The sequence below is a fragment of the Carlito syrichta genome, unplaced genomic scaffold (genome assembly GCF_000164805.1).
Source record: "Carlito syrichta isolate Samal-C Ts95f unplaced genomic scaffold, Tarsius_syrichta-2.0.1 Scaffold309324, whole genome shotgun sequence".
NCBI classification, from domain to species: domain Eukaryota; kingdom Metazoa; phylum Chordata; class Mammalia; order Primates; family Tarsiidae; genus Carlito; species Carlito syrichta.
The window spans coordinates 210,749-232,806 of NW_007253420.1; the positions used below are offsets into that span (position 1 = coordinate 210,749).

At 39.9% G+C, this 22,058-nt stretch overlaps 1 protein-coding gene across 2 annotated transcripts in view; it reads right to left on the bottom strand.

The window, feature by feature from the left end:
- Nucleotides 1–22,058, bottom strand: part of HS3ST5 (heparan sulfate-glucosamine 3-sulfotransferase 5) — a 165,114-nt gene that overhangs the window by 96,056 nt on the left and 47,000 nt on the right. Inside the window, exon 2 of one of the 2 annotated variants that reach the window (XM_008067167.1) lies at nt 16,727–16,839. The gene's annotated coding sequence lies outside the window, so the exon portion shown is untranslated. Of the gene's footprint in view, nt 1–16,726; nt 16,840–22,058 lie in introns of those variants that run through there. The other variant, XM_008067168.1, reaches the window with a different exon arrangement.

A 22,058-nucleotide genomic window follows, 5' to 3' on the forward strand; every position in this document is an offset into this window, starting at 1 on the left:
TTTACTGTTCTATTCTTTCTTCTCAGAGTTTCATCTTGCAGCCCAGGGAAGTCCAGAGGCTACAGTGAGTTTTGTTGAGAGTTTATCAGGTTAGACACATCAGCACTGGTTTAGCCCTCTGCCTCTGCACACTTCTGTCCTGTGGTCTGGCCTCCTGAAGGTCCATCCCCCTGTGACCTACCCTTGACCAGTCCAGCTCTTTCTCAGTGAGGAGGAACAGAGAAGCTCAGCATAATGCTGCCTTTGCTGCAAGGGGTTCAGCCTGGGCTCTGAGTTGTGACTACGAATCTTCCATCATGACCTGACCGACTGGTTCCCAGTTTTGTTAAATGAATCTGCTTGGGGACCTGCTTGATAATTTCCACACTTTTTATTTTTATGCTAGTCTTGATCTCTCCCTTACCCCTCTTGTTCTTGACTCTGTGAGGAGTGGAAGTCTTTCCTCTGATCTCCAGTCAATGGTTGAGACCCTCTATATCTGCTTGAGTATTCCTAGGTACAGTGTTTAGCTAGTTCATGGGAACAACACTTACAGCTGTGGTGCCTAGGGCAATGCTATGTGGACATGGCTGCTGTTCAGATACTGGGCTCTGTCTGCTGGTATAGACATCCTCAGAGCACCAGCAGCTGGTCTATGTCCTCTTGTATGTTCCATGCTGACAGGGCAGTGCCGGTTCTAAGCCTGAGTCAGTCTTGGCTCAGGATAGCTAACTGAATACTCTTCAGTAATCCCCATAATAGCAATAGGTAGAGGTGGAAGTATTGACATATGACTTGGAATTCTGCTATATTTTCCAACTCTCTAAATAATCTGTTGCTACATCTCCATTGATATACTCTTTTGTCCCCCTACTCACCTGTTTAAAAATTCTGTCTTCTCTCAATGGTAAACTTTGTCTGATGTTCATTTTCATCTTGTTCTCAGCTGGGCACATGCCTTCAGCCATCATGCCATACTGGTGGTGAACTGACATTTGTGTCCTGGACTATCGATAGTATTCTGTATTATCTCATACCAGTGAACTTTCTGTGCTCAGCCAAGCACAACAGCAGTGGCATATAGCACAGCGCATAAGCAATTTTCACCTCTGTTTCTACTGTTTCAAGTTCCTGGGGTCCTTTTTCCTCTTCCCTTTCCCTTCTATCAGAAATCAGGGATTTATAACATCAGCCATAATCACCCAATCAATACCTGCTGCCCCTGTACTCACAACAATTCTGCAGGCTGGGCAGGATCAGACCCATTTTACAGATGAGGAAACTGAGATCCAGAGTGATCAAGGTCATTTTGTCTTCAGCTCTTTGCTGTTCAGGTCCCTTTAAGTGGACAACAGTGAGTGGGAAAAATTTACCTGGGGGCTTAAGAGGGTTGGGCGTGCACAGGATCAGAATGGGGTTCTGTGGGGAACAGGAGGATCACAGGAAGTTTTAGTTCCTGGGTCAGACAATGGGCAGAAGCCAGGCACATCTAGACACTGCAGATTTGGCTCTTGGACTGTGGTCAACTATTGAAGAGGGGTCTTGGGGGTATAGGCAGGGGCCACCTGAGTGATAAGGCTCTGTCTAGAAAGGCTTCTCTTGGGCAGCTCTGACCTTCTGTGGTACAACTACAGAAACCTGTTGTCAGTCGTTGCTGCCTGTCTGTGGGCAGGAGAGGGGAGTGATGCATATTTACTCTTTGATCTTGTTCAATCCTCCAGTTGGCACTAGGTCACAACAAGGCACTAGACAACTGCAAAAGAACCCGGAAGAGGCACAGGCTGGTAAAACTTGGACTGGATGTGTCAAAGCAGTGTTAACCCTCAATGCGACTTACTACGTTAGACTAAAATCCTTGAGCGGCTTGTGCAAGGCCCTCCATCTGACTCAGTCTTTCGCCGCTTCTCTCCTGTCCCCTTGCCCCACCATCTGGTATCCTTGCTGGGGGTGGGTGGGAGTGGGGGGCAGCAAATACCCAGCAAGGTCCTGTCTCGGGCATTCAACATTCAGGATCCTCTTCCTGAGATGCATCTCACCCAGGTGTGGCAAGGTTTGCTCCTATGACTTTGGGCATATATGTCAGCACACCTGAAAAGTTCCCCTGACTGTGCCACATGAAAAGACAGCCTCTCTCCTTCCATCCCCTTTCTTTCCACTTTATGCTGACTTGTCTTCCCCCATTGCCTTGTCACACAGTCAATGCTGTCTGCCTCCAGGTCTCCAACCTCAGTGTCAGCTACAACATCAGCTCCAGGAACACAGGCCACTCGCTGCATTCACTGCTGTTGACCTAGCACAGAGAGGAGAGCCGGTGAGCAGTAGGTGCTTAAGAAGTATTTGTTGAATACATTTATGCTAATTATTTTGTAGAACAATATCTCTTATGCTTAACACCAATGTGTTTAACTCTGCTTATTATACACCATATTTTATGATGATACTAAATTCTGTTAATGACTACTTTATCTTGTGGCATAATAAAATGTCCTCTTCTTCAGCCCCTGTGCCCGTTTTAAGTGACCTGCAGAGATGTAAATAACAGGATATACATAAATGCAAAGGAACAAGGAGAAGAAGAATAAGGATTAAAGGAAAGCTTGGGATAGAATTAGAAGATGCAAATACTCGTCTTCTGCCAATCAAGTCAGTAGATTCCATACAAAACTTGGGAAAAAAGCAACAACAACAAAAAAGACAAGTATACTACTCTTTAGTTCCATGAGGCCACTGTAAATAATATGGTTTGAATTCAGGCCTTGTTAGTTACCAGATGTGTACTTAGGCAAATTACTTAATTTCAGATTCTGACTTTTGCCTTCTGTAAAATGGATATTTTGAGAGTGTTGACCTCACTTGCCCACAAAGCAAAAAAACGCCGTGTGAAGAGGCAGAGTCCATGAAAGGACCTGTTAAATCACTCACCTAAGCAACCATACGTATTTTAAAAAGGAAAATTCCCCAAATGTTATCCTTTCAAATCACTTTTAAACACAAATGTCACATCCTGAATGGGCTTGGGCTCGGTGTGAAATGCAATGATAAACACATCCTACATTTATAGATGGAAATAGAAGCAGTGCTGTCACATGGAGTTTTTACAATCCCTAAACTAATTTGCTATGCTTTTACCTTGGTGCCCCAACAGGAACTGCCTGTAGAAATGAATGAGCTGGTCTAGGTGGACAATACTGTAAATAACAGCCACTAGGAAAAAAAAAATCCTGAGGAAAATTAATTTTCAACGGTAAAACCTAGCAGGGAAACAGAGTTGAGTTTCTCCTGCCTATGATTTATAGCATGTCCCCTCTTAACTCACAATAATGAATCACTGACTTTTTCTCCAAGGAGTCTACTCTCTCTCTGAGACTCTGCATGCATGTGCATGCAAGGACAGGAACTTTCCTTCAGTTTGGAAATCCTCTGTGTTATGCCTCCCAGTCCACCCTCTTCTTTCCAATATCAGTAGAAAATCTCCAAAGGAATTTCTCCAAAGAGAATCTCCCACCCCTCACCCCTGCCCCACCTCATTCCTGTTTCCTCAAAATTCTCAGCTGAGGTTCACCAAAAGGCAAGTTCCTCATTGGATTAGGGCACACCATTAATTTTTTCTAAAGAATATTTTTATGATTCAAAGGCAAATGTCAAATGGTGATGGAAAACTCATGAAGATCAAAAGTGGCATGAATTTTGTGGTTGTGCTAAGTTTAAAAATACATATTCAACAAATAACGAATTGTGTGACCATCTTAAAAACATAGTTATGTAGCGTGCTACTGAGTAGTCACATTTGCCTGGAATTCCATCAGCTCTTGGTTGTGTTTCCATCTGTTCTTTGTACCCTGGTACCTACAGAGTCAATCTCTTTATGGTAAAACTTCCATAAATCTCCTTTTTGACAAATCTGGTGGTTACAGTCCTCAGGAACAAGCATATTCCACATCTGGGCAGTGTCTGGCACTACTGACTATCACTCTCTTTCTTCTAGACCATTTCATGCCAGTGGTCCTCATGGCAACCACACTCTTCACGTTTTCACACCACCTCTGTGGCTGTTTCTTCTCAATGTTTTCTGAGGTTCCTCTTCTTCCACATATATCTTGAAAATGGTTTTTCTTCAGGGTTATGTTTTAGGCCTCTGTCTTCTGACTCAAAGCTCTGCTTAAGTAACTTGCCCCAGGTCCAAGGCTGCAATAATTTGCCATGTTATTTACATCTGCATCAAAGATTTCTCACCAGAACTCACAGCTACTTTTCCAACACTCATGGGTGCTCTGCCTTTAGGTTACAACAGACACTTTGGTCTTAAGATGCCCAGTGGATTGAGTCATCCGTCTTTGGTCTCTCTTCCTTCCATGATCTTCCCTTCCATGAGCACCATGACTGTTCATATAATTGCCCAAGCAAGAATGACAGGTGCCGTCCGAGACGCTTATGTGTGATGTTTTCTCCTTTCTACCAATTCTCATCTTCCTGCTGCTCCTGCTGAGACCTGGACTCAGACCACGTTCCCTGTTGCTCCATCTACTGCCCCTGGACTAGTCTTGCTGTCTCCTGCCTTGCTCTGTCCATGCCATTCTATACTTCGCGCCAATAAGGTTCTTTCTAATATACACATGTGATCAAGACACTCACATGTAAGACCATTTTAATGGCTTCTCTGATAGTAGAACAGTGTTTTCCAGGGACTGGGATGAAGGTGGGGGATGATGGGAAGACATTGGTCAAGGATGCACAGTTTCAGTAAGATGGCAGACATGAGTTGTGAGTGTACTTGCCCAGCATGGTGTCTCGCGTTGATACTAACACATGTTAAAAACATGCTTAGAGAGAAGATCTCAAATGTACTCAACAAAAATAGTAAGTGTATGCCGTGCTAAGTATGTTAATTAATTTGATTTAACCATTGCACAATGTGTACCTATATCAAAACATCACATCGTATACTGTAAATGTATTCAATTTTTGTCAGTCATAAAGTCATTCAGAGGCTTCTAATGACCATCAGGATAAAGCCCAATGTCCAAAAGTCTGGGCTACGAGGCCTTGATGATGGTCTCTTTAGCGTTATCTCCATCTCCCTGACCCATCTCCTTTCCTTCTCCCCACACCCCATCTTCTAAGCTTCGGACTTTCTGGACATCCTTAGGTCCTCTTGTTCTGTTTCTTCTTGACTTTGTACACTGCCTCCCCCTCCCTTTCTTGGTAAACTCCTATGCATCTACCAGGTTCAGATGAGCTGTCACTTCTTCCAGGAAACCTTCCTGGAGTGAAGCACCTCTTCTATGCAAATCATAGTGTCTAGACTCATGCCTGGTTCTATTGCACTATGACTACTTATGGACTTATAAGCCCCAACAGCTGTGAGCCCAGGGCAATGTGTTTGAACAGTTTACGAACTGTTTCTTGCACAGTGGATAGCACATAGTAGGTACTCAGTGAATATTTGTGGCAAAAAATAAAAAAAATTGAGTCAGTCTTACTCTGCTGCCCAGGTTGGAGTACAGTGGTACAATCATTGCTTACTGCAGTCTCTACTTCCTGGGCTCAAGTGATGCTTCTGCCTCAGCCTCATGAGTTGCTGGAACTACATGTCACCACATCTGGCTATCTTTTTTGACTTTTTCATATAGAGATGGGATTGCTTTTTGTTGCCCAGGCTGTACTCAAGTGATCCTTCCACCTCGGATTTTCAAAGTGCTGGGATTATAGATGTGAGCCATTATACCAGATCATATTTGTGGAAAAATCAGTACAGCAAAGAATAAAATCTAGGTGTCAAATTCTAATTTTATAGCATGTCTGTCTATTCATAAACTATGATCAGCAGAATCTTTACTATCTTCAGACAGAGGTTGGAGGAATACCCACCCTAAAACTGGAAAACACAATGACACCACCCAACATTTATTGAGTGTTTACCATGGGTTGACTTTATTTACTATTATTAACACACGCACAGTGCTTCATGTGTGCTATGTCAGTTTATTCTCACAGGGACTGTAAGTTTCTCCACATAATGGATGAAGAAAAAAGGCCAGGGGGAGAGGAATCCTTTGGTCAAAGTAAATTAACAGAGCTGGGGTTCTACGCAATTCTCAGAGCCATGAAAAACTTTCCCCAAGTGAAGTGACACAGGAATGGAAAACCAAACACCGCATATTCTCACTTGTGAGTGGGAGCTAAGCCCAGGGTGTGTAAAGGCACCTAGAATGGTAGAATGGACATTGGAGGCACAGAAGGGGGAGGGCAGGAAGCGGAGAGGGATGAAAAATCCCCTGTTGGGTACAACGTGCACTAGTACAGGGACTGGTACCTTAAAGCCCAGACTTCATCACTCAACAAGGCAGTAGTGTAACCTAAAACCATTTGTACCCCCAAAGCTATTGAAGTAAAGAAAACTGAACAAAAACATTCAAAATGATGACTAAAATGTGTTCAACCAAAGTGCATTGAGGATTTGTTCTTCATAAAATATCACAGGGATGCAGACACCCAATTCTTGCTCTTCTCCAGTGAAAGCCACCAGGAATGTTGGCAAGTGGGCCCACTACGCATTTGCTAGTTATTACCTCTGGCCTGACAAAAATGTTACATGGAAGTGTATGATTAGGCAAACCAGAAAGCTTTCCAGATTGTCTGCATCAGGATATTGTAATTTCATTATTTATCATAAAATGTGAAAGTGCAGGTTCATTGACTGTCAAATCCAGATGCAAATGCAAATGGGGAGATATGATGGATAGTCAAAGAGTGGATTCTCATGATCTGCCTTTTTTGACGTGTATGCCAATGCTTTTCACTATAAACAAGTACTGAATTACAGCGTTCTGGGCCTGATGGAAACCTAGAATTATTTATTCAGTTCTTCCCAGTTATTTTTAAGCCTGAATAACTAGAAACTGTGAGACACAACTAGGTCTCATTAAAACCAGTTGGCCACATATATGGAAGCTGAACCTCTTGTCTATCTTGCAACTCAGTCACTTTATTCTAAGAAAGAGACCCTACAGAGATGCTTTCATATTTCATATATATATATAACTATTTCATATATACATATGAATAAGTGCTCACAGAAGCAATTTTTTTTTTTTTTGCAATAACCCCAAACAACAATCAGCTTCAACAGTAGACTGAGTAAGTAAAATGTGACAGGTTGGGAGCAGTGGCTAATACCTGTATTCCCAGTACTTTGGGAGGCTGAAGTAGGAGGATTGATTGAAACCAGGAGTTCAAAATCAGCCTGGATAACATAGTGAGACCCTCATCTCTACAAAAAAATTTTTAAACATTAGATGGTGTGGTGACACATGCCTGAATACCCAGCTACCCTAGAGGGTTTTCAGGCTGCAGTGCACTCCAGCCTTGGTGACAGAGCAAGACCTTGTCTCTAAAAAATAAATAAATAATAATAATAAATATAAATAAATAAAATATGATATACCAAACAATGAACTGTACCATGTAGAAATGAGAGCAAAGTACAACTACATCCAGCCATGTGGATGAACCTTAGTAAACATTATGCTGAGGAAAAGAAGTTTGATTGTCTTTATACAAGGTTGCTGTAAATTAGGAGAATGGCGACCAGGGCTTGTGTGATGACGGGAAGGGGACATGGGGCATCTGTTGGGTGGCTGATGACTTGTTTTGTGATACAAGTGCTAGCACACAGGTGTGCTTACTTTGTGAAAGTCCAGCAAGCTATATACTTACAATAGTGTACCTTTTTCTGTAAGCATGTTATATGTCAATAAACATTTTACCCCCTCCCAAAAGAAAGTTTGGAACTCACATAGCCCAATACATCATCAAGAAATTTTCAAGCATAATGGGGAACATTTATGAAATGTTTTGAACCTTAATTCTGCTAAAACTAACATTGGCTCCAGTCATATTAATAAAAATAAATAACTCAATATTGAAAACGTTTGCTAAAGAAACAAATGTGTTTGATGAGAAAACAAAAAACAGTATTTCCTTTGACAAGCTCTTGTTGGATTGGGGGGAACAAATGTAAAACTTCAAAATTATTACAGAATTTGCTTACATGCGAAGTCTACACAAGATTCAGAATTTTGTAAACATGTATTACTTAAAAAAAACTATAGGGATAAAAATAATTTTAACAGAAATAAAAAGGTTGAATTTCTAAACTGTTGTTATAGATATGTCTCAATTACACACCATTGTATAATGCCTGGCATATAAGAGGCATTCAAAACACATTTGCTACATAAATGACTATAGTATGTTGGGTACTCTTTAGAACAGGGGTCCCCAATTCCTAGGTCACAGACCGGTACTGGTCCATGACCTGTTAGGAACCAGGCTGTATAGTAGAAGGTAAGCTGTGGGTGAGTCAGTGAAGCTTCATCTGTGTTTACAGCCATTCCCCATCACTCACATTACCGCCTGAGCTCTGCCTACTGTCAGATCAGTGGCCACATTAGATTCTCACAGGAGTGTGAATTCTGTTGTGGACTGTGCATGTGAGGGATCTAGGTTGCAGCTCCTTATGAGAATCTAATGGCTGATGATCTGAGGTGGAGCTGAGGTGATGATGTTAGTGCTGGGGAGTTGCTGCAAATACATTAACATCAGCAGTGAGATCTGACTGCACAGAGAACATAATAAATCAATGGCTTGCTGACTCATATCGAAACACTATCACGGTGTGGCAAGTGAGTTGATGTACTTCAACTGTACAGCTGCATCTGGGGGCAGGTTTTAAGTCAGAATTCAACACTTATTTTAGTCCACGCACGGGCTGCTCATTATTTTGTTTACCACTTCTGTCCACACCTCTTTTTTGTAAATGGTATGTTGTATAATTATTTCATTGTCTATTATAATTTAATAATAACAGCAATAAAGTACACAATAAATGTTATATGCTTGAACCATCCCCAAATCATCCTCCTCTCCCTGGACTGTGGAAAAATTGTCTTCCATGAAATTGGTCCCTGATGCCAAAAAGGTTGGGGACTGCTGCTTTAGAGTACTTCTAATCAATCTTTGTCACTTGGTGGCACATGATTTTTTTTTTTTAATACTTGGCTAAATAGAAAACGACTTAAACTTTATTATTATCTTAGTAGACATACAACAGAGAACAATGACTCTAAAAAACAAGTTTCTATCAAAGTGCCAATTGATATTATTTTTTAGAATACTTCCAAATGACTTATGAAGTCACAAATCATTTAAGATAAAGGAGTTTAATTAACAGAAATCTTGAAAGTCATTAAGTTCTTAGAAAAATGAATGAAAGATTCCCCTCCTCTCACTATTTTTAGAGAAAATATTAAGGCAGAAGTATTATTCTCCTTGGAAGGATCCATATATTAAATTGGTGTCAAGAAAACCATAGAAAATATTAGCTTTCAGGGAAAAACACTTACAATTTATATTTCTTACTTTTCAGTAATATATTCTTACTATGACTTTAAAATCTATCTAAACCACCATTAACATTTTAAAAGAAAGTTCTTCAGTTCTTACCAAACAGAAATAAATACTACCTGACAACAACATTAGGGAACATAAACATAAAATTACCTGTTATTAAAAACTGAGCACACTTTTCTCAAAGAAATATATTACTCAGCTGTAAAATAGTATGTTTGCCATTCACACTAATGTTTCAACATTATGGTTCAATCTTCTAAAAAGCTGACATGGAAAATAATGGTATAATAAACTAATTCATCATAATGTGCACAAGAAACCACTGGAATAAATTGTAATAACCTTTCAAAAACTAGCAGCTTTTAAAAGTATTAATTTCTACTCCAGATAATTGGAAAGGACACCTGGGTGGGCAGGCAATATTTTTTATGGGATTGTTCTGTCAGAAGCTCAGATTGTCTCTGGACTCAGCGATGATCATTTAGCACTAAATGACAGTGAATCTTGCAAATGGGTCTTCCTAGATGGTGGTTGCCATAAATTACCAAACTCCGCTCCCCTCAAGGTCAGTCATATGAGAGGGCAGGTATCAAACGGCCTTCGTGAGACCTGGAGTGGTCCTCGGGTTTCTCCTAAATGGACAATAGTTGTGTTGGCTGCCATAAAATCAACTTAATGGACTGACAACATAAATTACCATCAAACTTTGACAATATTCCTCCTTAGGAAACAGCTGAAGAATGCTTTTATATCAAAGCTGGGGAAAATGGATAACAATATGTTTCGCTCTGTACTGGATCATAAATATTTTTAACAATGCTAAGTGGGGAATGAATTAATATTAGAAGCCATAATATGTTTTACTTGATGCATTAAAAGCAGCATCTAAGTAATGCTAAAATGACACTTGCTTTGTGAAGTAACTGATCTATATATTATGGTAATGTCATTGAGTATGTGCGTGTGTGTGTGCATGTGTGTGTTAAGGAAAAGGTTGTATGTGCTTGGCACTCAATATTTTTAATAAACATGAACAAATAAAAAGCATATTGCTTGTTTTCTAATCTTATTTTTATCTATATAGTTCACTGGACCCATAGAAAAGAGGTTCTGAACTCTCACACTACTTAGGATAAATCATTAATTCACTTTCTCTATGGCTCCATTTTTCAGCTGGACAGTAAGATAATTATTATGTAAAGACATTTTGAGGACAAGGAAATTAATCCTGAGAGGAAGACAAAAAAATTCCCAAATTACTGGAAAATTATATCCATATATTTGTGAAAATAATCTACCCTAGATTTAATCAATTCACAGCTTTTAAAAGTCAGTTTGGTAGAACATATAACAACAGCTAAATCAATAAACAGAAATTTTGAAGGTAAATAAAACATCATTGTTTAGCTGAATTTTCATCTCATTGTGCTGCCATCTGGTAACTGCAATTATTATCACTATTATTCTTATTATGACATAAAGATAAAATTATTCTCTCAGCAATTTTTTATAGTATAATTTATTACCTCCTAAAATGTAGACGTTTCTGTAGATGCTACATTGAATGAAAGCAAGCTCTTTCTTAAATCCAACGGCATCTCAGACCAGGAATATAATATATAATGTCTCACAGTCCCAGCACGCTTTGTAAACTATAAAAGTTCCTCAAGAGGACTTAAAATTGGTGTGCTCTGTGTTTTCCCTTCCCCTGTCTAGTCGTCACTTTCTGCCATGTCCCCCTTTGAGCCATCTCCGACATTTATTTCTTTCCTTCTGTTCCTACTGTCACTTCTGCCCAGAACCTCATCACCTTATACCTGAATTATTGCAGTAGTTTCTGTGCTCCTGTTCTCTTTCCACCAATCCATCCTGCCAAGTCCTGCCAAATGAATCTTTTTTAAAGCCTGATTTTAATTATGTCGCTCCCCTGCTCAAAAAGGTAGTGACTAGGCATCACCTGGGGGCAAAGGCCAGCGTTGTTGGCTAGAGCCGCAGCCTTGGCTGTTGGCCTCACCGCCTGCATCAGGCCTGCTTTCCCCAGCTCCTCTGCACAGTGCACAACAGTACTTGTATTTGCTGCCTGGCCACCTCCACCACACACGCCTGCCCAGTAGGGCTGCCATCCTCTCTGCCCAGCCTGGGGTCTTTCTTCCCACAAGCCTTGTTGACTACTTCAACCTACAGTCTGGGCCCCCAACCATGAAGCTGGGTCACTCTTTTTATTTCACTGTTGTAATATGACTTTGGCTTTTGTTGCTTATTGGTCACCCTATCTTTTCATTTTAATTAATCTGTAAAGCTCTTTGAGAGCGGAGCTTTTGAGTCTTATTTTCTGCTCATGTCCCTAGCATGGAGTTAGGGAAAAAGCTACCATCAGTAGATACTTTCTCAATGAATGACTGCAAAGTGCTGTAGGTTTATCAGGTAATAAACATTATCTTTTAAATTTTTTCACCCAAAATAATTGAAAAGATGTCTTACATGATTGGAGTAAAAACTATTCAGTTGTGTTTATGACTTGTGGTGTTTCAAATCAGCAATTTGCGTAGGGGAGGCAGTTTTTCTGAGTTTAATGAATTTGCTTTCATTTTTACATTCTTAATGAAATTGCTGACTGTGAAATACTAGATGAGAACAAGGGATTCATCACATGAGAATCTGACTTCATGACAAACCTGGGCAGCACACCTGTATGTATTCATTGAACTAATATGATCTGAAAGTTCCTTCCTACCATAAAGCTCAACCATTGTTTAAATAAACTGAAATCATTCCGAGAATAATTTAAAATAAAAAAGATAAGTATGTAGTAGTCTCAAGTCTTTATTTTATCAACCAGACCTATGGTTTAGCATATAATGTTCTGTAATAGAAAGATCATGGATTTTAGAACTGGACAAGACCCATACCTGCAGCTCGGTCCTGCTCCCTACTAGGTGTCCCATCTTGAATCCATCCTTCAATACCTTGAGGCCTAAACTCCTCATAAGGCAAACAGGAATATTAATCTCCAATTAATTTGAAGAACCCGAGATGAGTGAAATCTTTTGATCTGTTTATTAAGATAATGAATTTAGGTCCCCGGGAGTACCTAACTCAGTACCTGGCATGTTCATACATGGGAGCTATTATTACTTTTCTGTCTGAGAACTTTTCTTTTCTGCTCATCACCTCCTGACTTCTCTCAGGGTAAAAGCACACAGGTCAAGGAATCTAAAAGATCTGGGTTTGAATTCTGGTTCTACTATTTACTAGCTTACTAATCTAGTTATTATCCATGAGTCTCAGTTCTCTCAGCTGTATAAGAAGATAATCAAATCTCATTGCAAGCTTGTTCTGAAGACTAAGAGTGATTCATTTTCAAGTATCTAGCCTACAGCAGGGACTCTATGAATAGGAGGAGGTATCATTATAATTCTTATGAGTCTTCTCTCAGATATCCTGCTATGTGTTGAGGAATACGTGCTCATGAACATTTTTAAGTAAAAGATGTATAGTTTGTTTTCCCTATGGTGTTTCACTATCTTGCAGAAAAACATAATTTGGTGTTATAAAAATGATCCTTCTAAATAATATTTGTAGAATGACTTACAGTTTACCAAATGCCTTTTAACTGACGACTGAACCCCAAGTAAGCCATTTGTCGCTATGTGACTGCAGTCATTATTCTTGAAACCCATTCTGCCATCAAGATGCTTAATAATTAACAATAATGATAAACTGCAAGTACTAAGGGGGCTATTAAAAAAATCAAATGTGTTATTGTCACAGGTCTATATTTTTAGAAATACTTGACTGTTGAAATTGGCCAGATGAAATTGAGCAATTGATCATAGATTCTCTGTCTCAGTAGTGGATCTTGGAAGCAGAGGTCTCCTTGAGACAGGCTTTGACAAAAGACATATAAAAGTGGCTTAACTTATTTTTGACTCCTAAAATTCTGTTTAAAGTATCAGCTAAGGTGCCTGTTCTCATTCAGGTTAAAATACAATTCTTAAAAAAATCTAGTAGGTGGTGTCTGAAGTTTATGTAAGAGTAAACAAAAGAATAGAAAGAAATAAATCTAAGTAAATGCACTATGTCGTATGCTGAGATTAATGACTTATTATCTGAACTCAGTAGAAATGCAATTAAGTGCAAAGAAACAGAAAGCACCTCAGAGTTTTATAAGTCTGAGCTGCTTTTACTATCATAATAACTGAAGCATGTGCTTAATAACTCATCAAATACGTTTACTTCCCTTCAGCATCTACAAGGTCAAAACCAGTCATCAGCCACAACCTGAAGAGTCATTAATTTCTCTGAAAAACTGTTCAAGAGATTGTTTCGGGAAGCCACAGGCTGGATCTTACTGAGGCTTCTGGGGAGTTTCAGGGACTCTGGGAGGAGCAAGTGGACTTTAAAACCATGGATGGATGGGAAGAATCACCCCAAATTTCCAAATGAATGTCCTGCCATGAGACTGTTCCTTACACGAGGCATATGGTTCCATATGCAACAGTCCTGATGCCCGATGTCTTGTCTTACATTCAGTTCTTGGTTTAGTGATCATGGTCAACTTACCTACATTTTAAAACATGATATAACACAGGACAAGGGAAACTGCCACTTAGTAACTGAGAAGTGAGCAGCACTAGTACTAGACTCCTAGGGAAATTTCCCAGAATCCCTATGCAGGAATTGTGTTTCTACATCTTTGGTCTTTGTTTCATTATATTGCTTCCACCTCCTTCCCATGGCCTACCAGTGTTTTCAAATCATTTGGGTACTTTTTAACTGCTTCAATGTTTATATTTACCAGGCTTATAAACATAATTTATGTGGATAGCATCTCTGGTCATTTCAAAGCCGTTTTACAAATACAATATTTTGATTGTTATAGCAATGTATGAGGTGAGGAAACTGAGGCATGAGGAAGTTATATGCGGGGGGTCACTTTAAGTTCATATCAAGACAGAGCCCTTGGTGCATGAGTCTAGCTAGGGCTCAGGCCACTCCTATGACTATGACGTCACTTGTTTCGTCTTTGAATTAGACTTGCAATAGACAGTTTTTCTCACTACCTATGTGATTTTTAAATATACTAGTTAAACTTCCTGAATTTGAGTTTCCTTATTTGTAAATGGGAATAACAATGCCTACTGTATAAATGAAATGATGTGTGTCATGAACAAACCCTAAACCAGGCACTGTGATGTACACCTATAATCCCAGCTACCTGAGAAGCTAAGGCGGAAGGATCACCTAAGCCCAGATGCCCCAAACCAGTTTGGGCAATATAGTGAGATCTTGCCTCTAAAAAAATTAAATAAAATTATAAATAAACAAATACAATAAAAAAGAACCTTGAATAAGATTATGTGTTCAAAGCGGTTAGTCTTTCCGATCACATCTCTTGGCGATGCTTCACCTAAAAGTAACTCCTCCCTTGGGTCTACAAAGGTCTCAGAAGGTACTCTGGAATTCAGTGGTGGGCTAAGGGAGCACAGTACACCCTATCAGTAGGGTGGCAAAATTTAATGTGCCCAAGGACTTACCAATCATCTACCACATCCCAGCGAGAGTGCTAAGTACTTAAGATGCCCAAAGAACTAGCAGCGACCAAGGACTTTTGCAAGAGACCAGAACAAGAGCTGGTAATTTCCTAGACAATAAAGAGAGCCAAGAGTTGCTAGAATGTCATGTTTAATGGAGTCCCTTGTAACTTCTCCAAAATAATGTCAAACAGAATAAGACAGCCTGGAAGCAACTTTACATAAATTTTATAGTTCCCTTTTAAATGGTCTATTTTACTAAATCCTAAAGTATTGCTTTTGTAGACAGTCACAGTGTATCCAACCTACACTATCACATGGAGTGAGAGAGGGAAGACAAAATGGCCAGTGTCACAGTGAACAGAGGAGGAGGAGGTTAAAATGGTGCTTGGTGTTATCCCTTGAGTCAGCTGGATAATCAAGTGCCCCAGGGTAGGGATAGCCTTTTGGCATTTTCTCCCTCCTTTTCCTTCAGTGCCTCAGAATGGAAACACCTGCTGAGTTGAATTTCATTCTCTGAGGCAGACCTAACACACACACACAATAGTTATGATCCCACCCATTTGGGTCAGCCTATTAAATAAGTAGTGACATCACATAAAGACATTTCATATGCTAAATACTTTCTAAATTGCCAGACCTAGTAAAATCTCAGAATCCTTTAGTCTAAAACTATCATAAGAGAGAGAAATTCATTTCATTTTTGCCAATAACAACCAGTCACCAGACCCTGTATGTGAGGCAATCAGAAAGGAACAGCCCAGGTTATAGGGTTAGACACATCAGGTCCAATTCTGCCTACTCTAGCATTTTAGGTGGTGACCTGAACTCTCAGGCCCACAGTGGTCCTGTTTAGAGAATGAGTACAGTGCCATCAATTTTATAGCATTATTGAGAAAATTAATTGAGATAAGATATTACTGTATAGAAAGTGACAAGTAGGTGGTAATTTTCAGGTGTTTAATATGTATTAGACATTATTCTAAGTCCTTTTCACTTTCTGGCTAGTTTAATCCCAACAACCCAATGAGATGGATAGCATTATTATTCCTGTTTCAGAGATGAAGAAATTTAGGAATGGAAAGTTTTACAAGAAGCCTTGCCAAGGTCACCAGCTGGCAACTGGCAGAGCAGGAACTCACACTCAAGCGTTGCACTGAGTCCAGGCTCTTCACGCTTTCCTGAACTGCCTCACATGATCTCAGCTGCCCACTACCTGTCTGTGCCCTCACCCCCGGATTCTGGGTTACAAAAACACAGCAGAGACTGTCTTTCCCAGAGACCAACAGTTGTTACACCGAGGACCTAGGAGATATGCACATGTAGATAAAAAGCTATGCATGATAGAACTTGTCAAACATGTGGCAAAGGATAGGTACCTCTGCTCATTCTATACACATCTGGAGAACAAGAAATGATGGGATGGGACATTGGCAAGACTTTTGTGATGGGACTTGACATTATCCTTGGAGAGAAAACAGAACTAAAGTCAGCTGGGAGGATTTGGGAAATTACTTTCAGATAGTGTGGGTGGCAAAGACTATGGGTTTCTGTGCTCAGAGTAAGAATTGTGTCTGAGAGGAGGAATGTTTCTACACAGGAAGGCAAGAGAGCAGGAAGCAGTTTCAAGTCATTCTGTGAAATGTTTTAGAAGCCCAAGAGAGGAGGGAAGCCCTCCTGCTGGAGGCCACCAGGGGTTCCTGAGTGGCTGGTACTGAGGAGACAGCGGGTATGTGGCATGGATGAGAGCGGGGAGTCAGTTGACTGACTGTGAGAGCACATGGAGTCTTCCGCACACATACCTACATTCAGATACTTCCCGAGGACTCCAGCGGCGACTGTCTTGCTGGGGGATAGTCCATGGCCTCTGCTCACTTACTGGCTGTCATGTGGTTTGTCCCCTGCATGTTAGCACCTGGGGGTGGACATAGAGGCAAAGTGATTTTCCAATTAGTCTTTCTGTTGGCTTGATTTTGCTGTTCCTTAGTGGCTGTGGTTAAAGATTGGTTGTGGGCAGAAGTGTACTGCAGGGGATGAGAACATTTCTTTCTGTTTCTTTTTTTCGTGGTACTGCCAGTCCCCTCATTGAACAATGTGTGAACGAGGAGCAGAAATCACATTTGAACTTAGCCCAGAAGTGTGTCATTGATAATTCCCCGTGATCAGAGACAGACTTGTAAATGTACTTTTACATAACACTCAAATAGCTGAGTCTTGCTTCTGCTCTGGCTGCTGAGAATTTTAGGTGATATTGGCTAAAGTTATACCCCTTACAAATTTTATGTGTTGTGTGTCTCCAGACTGACTTTTTGGCAGTCATGTGGTTATCCATATCAATCATTCCTACCTTTTCTACTACTTGAATATATGGAGCAGTTGAATATAGACTCGAGGGAGACTCGAGTCATTCACTAGCTGCAGAACATACGTCTGACTTAAAACTAAAGTGCTATATTGCAGGGATTCAAGAAAGGGAGAGAGGTGGGGGAAATAAAGCACTTCAGTGTCAAGCTCTTAAAAGTAATCTTTAATTACTATTTCAGCCTACTAGTAAGAGTGTATATGACATCTAAATAGGTTGTAGGGACCTTATATGTCATGATCACTCATCTGCATTCAATAGCAGTTGACACAAACATTATTTTGGACCCAAATGGCCCAGATATCTATATTTTACTTGGGTCTATTACCTGTAAATAAATTCTAGGTGCACAACACACACACATATACACAAATCTCTTTCATGAAAAGGAAATACCTTTAAAAGCTATATTAAGACAGGGTAGAAATTCCAGAAGCAAAACCTCAATTTCTCAACCAACTCATCTTCGACAAAGCCTCCACCATCAACCACTGGGGAAAGGAGAACCTATTCAGTAAATGGTGCTGGGAAAACTGGTCGACCACATGCAGAAGATTAAAACAAGACCCCTACCTATCACCATACACAAAAAATCAACTCTAAATGAATCAAAGAGCTAAATGTAAAACCTCAAACCATGAAAACCTTACAAAATTCAGACGACACCCTTATGGAAATTGGAACTGGCAACCAATTCCTGATCAAAACCCCAAGTGACCATGCCATAAGAGATAAAATAGACAAATGGGACCTCATCAAACTGACAAGCTTCTGCAAAGCCAAAGAAACAATTGAGAGAGTGGGAAGAAAGCCCACAGACTGGGAAAAAATATTTGCCAACTGTATTTCTGGCAAACGCGTAACATCTTGGATCTATAAGGAACTCAAACGTGTTGAAAAGAAAAAAACAAGCAACCCCATTTCAAAGTGCACAAAAGATATGAATAGTGTCTTCTAAGAAGAAGACATACGAGCAACCAACAGATAAACGAAAAAATGCTCAGCCTCACTTGTCATCAAAGAAATACAAATTAAAAACACACTGAGATACCACCTAACTCCAGTCAGGATGCCCTTCATCAGTAACTCAAAAAACAACAGATGCTGGAGAGGATGTGGGGAAAAGAGAATGCTTCTACACAGTTGCCAGGAATATAAACTAGTACAACCTCTGTGGAAAACAGTTTGATGATTCCTAAAAGATCTGAAAATCAACCTTCCATATGACCCCACTACTGCCCTACTGGGAATATACCCAGAGAAACTCAAATCACTCAGTGAAAAATATACTGCACACACGTTTATTGCAGCATTATTCACAATAGCAAAATCATGGAACCAACCATGCTGCACACTGAAAGAGGACAGGATTTTTTAAAAAAAGTGGTAAATATACATGATGGAATATTATACAACCATAAAGAAGGACACAATTATAAACTTTGCAGCAACTTGGATAGAATTAGTCTATAATACTTAGTGATCTATCACAGAAACAAAGAACTGAGTATCACATGTTCTCACTCATAAAGTAGACCTTGAACAATTATCATAATTCTATAAGAAAGGGATTGATAGTGGTGGGAAACTGACAGGGGAGGGGGGCCACACCTCATCAACAAGGGTAACTGTATATAAACATTTGTGTATCTAACCCTGAATTGTACCCCACATCTTTAAAATTAAACAAAACAAACCAAAACAAAACAAAAACAGTTCCTGTACCTATTGTCTCTTCTCTGATTAGCAGGCTTTCATAAGTTTTTCCAGTTCTTCCCATTGACTCCTTGTCAACACTTCACCTTACCACCCCAACATTGCCCACATAATTCTAGAGAAATCAGAGAATGAGTTGAAAAACTTCATCCAGTTATTTCAGGACATGACACACGTCAATCATGCTCCCTACTAGGCAGAAAACGGGCTACATTGCTTGGGAGAACATGGTACAACCACAGAGCTGCTGATCTCCAGGTGAAGCAAAATGAAATAAAACTCCAACCTCTCTGCTTTTCAATTTGTTGGATAAGCTGGAATTATTTGCTAAGTTCTCAAATAAACAGAAATCATTATAATTATGAATAATTAAAATGCTAAACTCGAGAGGGCACTCAGCATTCATCACACTGAGAGCTTGTCCCCCAAGGGCAGTGCCTTCAATTAGTTTAGTTTTACAACAGAAGAAAAATGTGACAATCAGTAATTGCAAGGTATTTAGTTCAAGGAAAACACTTACCAACTTGCCTTAAAATCGCCCTCCCTCCGCCAGCAGAGGCGCAGCTCTTAGATTTGTACTGATTTGCACATTGGTACTAATTCTAGAATGTGGGAAAGCGATAGATGACAGGAAAATGCACAGCCTTGGAAGCCATGAGTCGAAGCCCTCCAGCTGCATCAGTTCTTGTAATTGAGTAGCTTGAAGCAGATGAGGGCTCTAACAGCAATGGGTTTCACAAGGGAGTTCCTTTAAAGATACTTCATGAAATGTATTAATATGTTCATTCAGTTAATTTACAAACATTTATTAAGTATCAGAATTTATTCTGAATGGTAGCTACACTGCACTGTAAAAACTAGCTGATTTTTTTAAAAAGTATACAAATTTATATATGCAATTTTTGTGTCTACTCTTACAAATATAAAACTTAGAGTGCATGCAGGGCTCAGTGGCTCAACCTGTAATCCCGAGCCTTTGGGAGGCTGCGGTGAGTGGATTGTCTGAGCCCGCGGGTTCGAGACCCGCCTGGGCAAATTGGCGAGACCTCATCTCTACAATAAATCAAAAATGAACCGGGTGTAGTGGTGCACACCTGTAGTTCCAGCTACTTGGAAGGCTGAGGTGGAAGGATCGCCGGAGCCCAGTAGGCAAGGCTGCGGTGGCCAGGAGCGGCCACTGCACTCCAGTCTGGGTGACAGAGTGAGACTCCAACTCAAAAAAAAAAAAAAAAAAAAAAAATTTAGAGTGCAGATATATTCATAATTCATGAAATGAAGCTTTTTTGGAGAATTAATTCTCATTACTCTTGAGGCTGTAATAGAATTTTTAAAAATTAAGTCACAAAAGTGTTTAGATTTTTACTCTTGCCTCCTCTGTAAAAAAATGTATAGATGTACATATAAATTTTACAAAATATGTCCATTTTGCTTTGCATTAATAAATGCTAATTCAGTTACTGGGGTTTTTCTTAGGTGTTTGTAGAGGTGGATTAGCAAATACAGTTTTGGATATAAGAAAATATAGTAAAACAGATTTCTTTGCTCTGATTCAGCATCAAATTGACAAACATGACCCGAGAAAAGGTTATCTTTTACTAGCTGCCACGTCAAGGAGGTACATCTGGTCTTTCATTTAGGTAGAGGAAAGAACTCATTCAAAATGTGGTACAAGTCGTTTCAGAATGATAAATCTCAAGTTTCCAATTCCACTCTTAATGATTAGTTGCCCAAGCCTTGTAGTTAATTAAAATGGTTATTTTAAGTGCTTATATTTAATTTAAACAAAATTAGCTAAAGTTTAATGTTAATGCCTCATCCATTTTGAAATTAATTAATTTATAAACTAGCTGAAAAAGTGTTGTAAAAATTTAATATTAAAATATATCAGCTGGGCTCGGTGGCTCAGCCTGTAATGCCAGCACTTTGGGAGGCCGAGGTGAATGGATTGCCTGAGCCCGCGGGTTCGAGACCCACCCGGGCAACTTGGCAAGACCTCGTCTCAACAATAAATCAAAAATTAGCTGGGCGCAATAGCGCGCACCTGTAGTTCCATCTACTTGGAAGGCTGAAGTGGAAGGATCGCCGGAGCCCAGGAGGTCGAGGCTGTGGTGGCCATGAGCGTGCCACTGCACTCCAGTCTGGGTGACAGAGTGAGAGTCTGATATATTTTAATATTAAATTTTTACAACACTTTTCCAGCTAGTTTATAAATTTATAAACTGTAGGGTCTCAGGCATGGCTAATGTGTAGCAAAATCAAATGTTGATAGTCCTTGACATTTCCTTTGCACATAGGATACATACTTTAACCTTCCAGCCAATAATAGGCCATAGCTAAAGATATGCTTGTTTAAACTTTAAAGGGATGCAAATTTTAGAAATTAATTTCAGCCTTGATACGCTTTGGAAGAACTGCTGGTTTTAGAAAATGATTTATAAGAGTGTAAAAATCAAGGTAATAAGATTTCTCATGAGTCCATCCAATAAATATAACCAGAAAGTGTTTTCAAGGAAAAGTCCTGATTGTAACTTGCATTTAAATGAACAGCCTGGTCTAAATACATGGAAACTAAGAGAGAGTGGGTAGTGTGCAGGGCAGTTTTCCTGGTCTACAGAATCTAAGGATACTCTAAAACATTCCAGCTATCTGGAAGGAGTTTCCTGGTGTAGTGAGAAACTATATCCATGACATGTGCTTGGCGAGCAGAACTACTAAGCTGTGCATACCTGTCTATTAATGATGCTTGACCCCATTTGTTAGGCACTGGATATATTTGAGCACTGAACAAAATACTTAGTGAATGGCATTAGTCCCATTTTTCAGGTAGATGAAGTGAGGCTCGGGGAGGGAAGGCACACATAATTAGTATGCATAAGTTGTAAGTGATGGAAGTAGGACAAAGCCTCTGTGCACAGCTCTGTGCCTCACTGTCCTCTGCTCCTATCCCGGAGAGTCGGAAAAGGCATTCTCCACTGTGAGATGCTTCTTCTCTTGCAGTTGTCACCTCCCTCTCCTCCTCCATCTCTACCACAATCACAAACACAACAAAATAGTTC